The sequence below is a fragment of the Gouania willdenowi genome, unplaced genomic scaffold (genome assembly GCF_900634775.1).
Source record: "Gouania willdenowi unplaced genomic scaffold, fGouWil2.1 scaffold_335_arrow_ctg1, whole genome shotgun sequence".
Taxonomy (NCBI): domain Eukaryota; kingdom Metazoa; phylum Chordata; class Actinopteri; order Blenniiformes; family Gobiesocidae; genus Gouania; species Gouania willdenowi.
Window position 1 is genome coordinate 32787 of NW_021145097.1, and position 5716 is coordinate 38502.

General features: G+C 41.4%; 1 non-coding gene across 1 annotated transcript; it reads right to left on the reverse strand.

Annotated features, from left to right (window-relative positions):
* Positions 1 to 4128: 4128 nt before the first annotated feature.
* On the reverse strand, positions 4129 to 4202 carry trnai-aau (transfer RNA isoleucine (anticodon AAU)). Its single transcript has one exon. It is a non-coding gene; the product is annotated as a tRNA-Ile (tRNA).
* Between the last annotated feature and the right edge of the window lie 1514 nt (positions 4203 to 5716).

Sequence of the window (5716 nt, forward strand, 5' to 3'; positions counted from 1 at the left end):
GTCCATTAAGAAAACACTGCTCTACTCAAACTGTTATTGTTTTTTAGACTTTAGGTGAAGTGAAGTTTGACCTCTGATAGGTGTACCTTACACTCTTTATGATAACTGTTTTCTGGTTTTGTCAAACCTAGTGGGGGAAGTAAGTAATGACTTTCTAATATAATTGTGCATTATATTTTAGTCATACACATGCCACTAACTATGATTTCTCTTCTCTCATGCTAGTGTAATAGTGTTTCCATGGAAACGTCTTTGCCTCACCATCATATTTTATAGTCTGAGGATGCAGGTGAGTCACTACAAAACATTGAGCAAAATGTACAAGAATCCCAACACAAAACCCAACCACGGCAATTTTGCCCAAATTTTGGACCTTGAGTTCAAGGCTAGACGGGCTTTCATTGATGCAGATATTACAAAGGAAGAAGACTGACCTATGAAACTCTTTGATGCATACCCCTGCTTCAAAGACACTGGAAATGTCAGCTTTTTGACTTTCGTCCTTGGTACTCTGTGTGTTTCTGTCTGTGCAGTCTGCCCTGTATTAAGCCTGCTCAGTGGTAATAACTGAACAGAATTGTGTCCAAGGCAATGGATGAGCTGCATCGTCAAATTGCAACCCCCAATTTTTATTTTTATTATTCATTTAAAAGGTACAATAAACATTAAACACACCCTTTACAATTACTGTACATGTTTTCTCATAATTGAATATTAATATTACAAATGCTTTTGGATTTTGCACCATTGTTGTTATTGTTCCCTCGAGACAATTACACTGTACCTGTAAGTGTTATATTGTATTACAGTGCATTATTCTAAATGTTAAATTAGGTTCTATTTTTTTCAATGGTTTGTTGTGTCACAGAATTGCATTGTTTTGTCTTGATATATAAAATGAATATGTGCTAACCACTGCATTAATTATAATTAAATGTACTACATCTACACGTTTGCTATATGTTGTCACCACTCTAATTTTGTATTTTTTTTCTAGATCATCATCAACTCAGGCTGATTAAAACCATCCCATCTGAGCTGGGACATGAACTGATCCATTTATTCACACATTAGTTCTTCTAATGTCTTTAAACACTTTTATTGATACACACAGACCTGGTCAGAGCAGGTTACACTCCCAGTTAGGATCATGGAAAATAACATTTGCTCTGTCTCAGTATCTAGTTTAGACCTTTTTTAGACCTGTGTCCTGGGTATGATGGGTTTATGAGGTGAACAGTACTCAGCCATGTTGGGAAGTCCAGAAATCACACAGCATCTCACCCAATCATACTCACTGTGGTTCATGCCAGAAAATACCACAGACCAAGTATTATTAGTGTAGTCATAGCACTCAACAATTCTGTTTCCTGTGGTACAAGAGACAACAAAGATCTTCTTGTTCATCACTGCAATGTCAAAGCAACTGTGTATGTGGACCATTTCAGGGACATCGTACCAGGTGTTGGTCACTGGGTCATAAGCCTCAGCAGAACTCAGATCTCTGAACCCATCGCTTCCTCCAACTGCAAAAATGTGGCCCATATATGCAACGACCCCAAGGTCATAGCGAGGTGTTTCCATAGGAGTGATCAGTGTCCACTGGTTGGTGTCTGGGTTGTAATACTCAGCAGTATTCAGTACTTCATTACTCCGTCCTCCACATATGTAAATCTTGTTGTTCAGTGTGGTGCAGCTGGCCCTGATCCTCTCTTCATTCATTGATGCAATGAACGTCCACTGGTTGATGTTGGGCTGGTAGCGTTCAGCAGTTCTTAGTGAGGTACCATCATCATTCCTGTAACCTCCCATAGCGTAGATGTATCCCTTTAGCACAGCAACACTCATTAAGTACCGTGACTCCTGCATTGGTGACATCTCCTGCCAAGTGTGTGTGACTAGGTTAAACCTCCACACTCTGATACAGGGGTTGGTCCAACCTAAATCACCACCCACAATGTAGAAGCATCTACCAAGGAAGACAGTGCTGTAGAGTAGTAAGTCAGTCATGGGATTCTCCAGACTAGGATGAGTGTGAACTGTGATCCAGCTGTTAGTTCTGTAGTCAAAGGCCTCTATGGTCTTAGAAAAGAATCTAAACATCAGTAAGACGGCGTTTGGCAAGCGACAGCAAAACAAGGTGTTGTTGATCCCAGACTCAGAGCAGAGTAACGAAGGTTGAGACATGATTTTAAGGGTATCAGAGACCAAGAGGTGGGACTCAGGGTTTGTTTTTACCACATCATTGTTAAGCACAATGTCTGTGATGTACCTTTTGTCCATCAGCCCCAGTCGTACCTTTGGTAACAGAGTAGAAATGGCTCCCTGTCGTTCCTCAGGCATGTGGTTTATCCATCTTAAAACACTTTGATAAACTGTGCTCTCCTGGGTCACAGTAAGGTCATCCTGACCCAGGATCTCAGCCAGCTCCTGCTCCGCAAGCTGCAAAAACTCTACACAGAATGAAACCTCCTCAAAATTCTCACAGATAAAGTGAAAGGCCTCATACTTCAGTTGAAACAAAATGGGAATATACCAGACTTTAGTAAACTGCCACAGCCCAATGCATTTTTCCGGACAGAGGTGATCCTTCAGAGCTTCAAAGCATGTTTGTTCCAGACTCTTTACATTGAACTGATGTACTTCCATCATTAGATCAAAAATGTAACTGTGGTCAGAGTGACAGAGATAAAGTAAATTCACTGAGTCCAAGGAGTTTGTGGGTTATTGTGTCTCTCTCAGAAGGGTTTCCCTCATTAAAGAATACTCAATATGCTGCTGAGTCCTTTGATGTGTGACCAGCTCCTGATGATGTCATCAGCAGAGTGTGTGATGACATCACAATGAAATTCACACTGACATTCCTTTTGCTGGCTCCTGATTGGTGGATGGCATGACAGGTTCTGCGTTCTTTGATATCTGTGTGTGTGGGTGGGGGGGGGGGTGTCTCAGCTATCAATCAATCAATGAATCTTTTATTTGTATAGCACCAAATCATAACCAATGGTATCTCAAGACACTTTACAGTAGAGCAGTCTTAAGGACGGACTCATCATTTTATGGATACACACATATGCATATATACGTATATACACATACATGTGTATCCCACACCCAACATGAATTAATCATGGCGGCAAGGAAAACCTTCTGTTAAGCAGCAGGAACCTTGTGTGGATCCCATTCCTATGATGAACAGCCATCCACGTTATGCTGTGTTGGGTGTGTGCAGAGGAAAGGGTGGAGACAGAGTTGTTGAGACTCTGTAACTCCACACTGAGGATCCCACGGACCTGCAAGACAAAAGCCAGAAGGAGTACAGGAGCAAACACACAAGGGAAGAAGCAGACATAGAGGGAGTGTTAGAGAGAGGAATGGGACCCTCTCCGGTCCCTCTCTAACCTAAATGACCTCTCTCTTAACGCCCTCTCCAACCTCTCTCCAACCGAGCATGCCAGACCCCCCCACCGGCAGTCTATGCCTATTGCATCTTAACTATGAGCTATGAGCTGGTTCCTAACTAAAAGCTTTACCAAAGAGGAATGTTTTGAGCCTAACCTTAAAGGTAGAGAGGGTGTCTGCCCCCCGAACCGTGGTTGGTAGATGGTTCCAGAGAAGTGGGGCCTGATAACTGAAAGCTCTTCCTCCTATACTACTTCTAGAGAGAAATGGAACAACGAGTAGTCCAGCATTTTGAGAGCGTAGTGTTCTGGGGGGATTGTATGGCACTACAAGCTTCTTGAGATAGACTGGTGCCTGTCCATTTTGGGCTTTATAAGTGAGAAGAAGAATCTTGAATTCTATTCTATATTTTATGGGAAGCCAATGCAGAGAGGCTAATACAGGAGTAATGTGATCTTTAACCTAAATTGTTGTGGGATTATTCATCAATAAATTGGTATTTGTCCTACTTGCTGATTTATTAAGATGTCAAAAAGAAGCTTCTTTACTGACAGTCATTCTAGATTTTTGGCTATTTATGAATTTTCTTCCAGGTTTGGGAATGATTAACAGTTTAGATATTCTTTATCTGTGTTTATTGTATACATATTCATACCTTGTCCTTTCTGACTCATACACTAACATTTACAACTCATGAAAGCAGGTTTATGGTCCTTGATTAATATCTGGTCAGTATGGGGTTTGAACCCATGACCTTGGTGTTATTAGCACCACGCTCTGACCAGCTGAGCTAACTGGCCTATGAAGCTGCAAAAATGTGTAAAAATATGGTTGAGTTAAAACGATCACGGTTCTAAACACCCAGAAAGTTGGTAGGTGAAAATTCAGCACTACTCATCCCTTCGCTTAAAGCTGCAGTATGTTTTTTTTTTTTTAATGTTATTTGGTCAAAAGTCCATAATCATCTTTGAGCATATTGTAATATTGTAAAGTGTTCTGAGTAGACAGTGAATCTCTTCTCCTTCTCCAGGCTCTGAAAATGAAGTTTATCAATACAGGATGGATGTCAGCCAATCAGAGGTCTTTCTACCAACACAGCATTCTTATGAGCTGTTTTAAGCATTACTATTGGCTGCTGGAGCTGCTCGTCAAAAGTCAGTGTGTTCTCTATCTGAGAGTAGATAAAGTCTCATGGCTTTATATTCCAGCAGAAATCTCTAACGTGACTTTTGTCAAATAAAGAGGAAAAATAAAGACTGAGGTGGAGAAGCAACAGAATAAAGGCACAAATATGTTCATGAGGAACAGAGTCACAGAGGTTCCTCTGACTCTGTGTGTGTGGTGGACTTCACTTGATCTGCTTTAAGTCCGTGCACAGTCTGCCCTGAGTCAGAGAGAGAGTGATAACAAATGAGATAAATAGCTTGTAAAACTAAGAGAAACATTATCTAAGGTGGAGACAGAGAACAGACACATTTCATCTGCAGTGTGGAGTGTGTCTGCTCTGATCAGCTGCTTGTGTGAGGATCACACACACACACACACACACACACACACACACACACACACACACACACACACACACACACACACACACACACACACACACACACACACACACACAAACAAGGCCTTATGGCTCTCCCGACCGGCTGTAGGTCGAGGCAATTCTTGGTAGTGAGGGCCAATCAGCTCTCGACTTGTGACCAAGAATTAACCAAGAATTGACCAATCGCTTCCCGAAGTCCCGCCCCACAGCAACCAAGAATTGACCAATCGCTTCCCGAAGTCCCGCCCCACAGCAACCAAGAATTGACCAATCAGAGGACTTCCATCATTCTTAGCCAGCGGACTTGAAAATTACCGGAGATTTCACTGTACCACAGCATCGCTCAACATTACATCGATTTTTACAAGGAGTGTAATGAACTAAGTAAATTTGGGTTTTAAAACACTTTTTTAAAAATGAATAGGCAGGGTGTCTGTCTAGCGAGAGCCATTTTATTATATTCACGCTCGTAATTACGACGCTTTTACCTGGCACAACCCCCCACTACCTGTTTTTCTGGGGTTGTTTCGGCACTTAAACTCGTTGTTTATAGTGCTTCAAGTCACGGCAAAGTGTTAAGATTTATTTTCCCAGTGGTGGCTTAATTTATCAATGAACGTAATGTTACAAACGGAAGCGTGTATTATTTATTTACTGTGTTCTTAAACTGTGTTCCACTTATTTGTAGATTTGTGTATCAAACATTCATTCATTCATTTCTTTGAAATCCAGTTTGGTGTTTTCCGCGGACAGACCTTCAAGTGA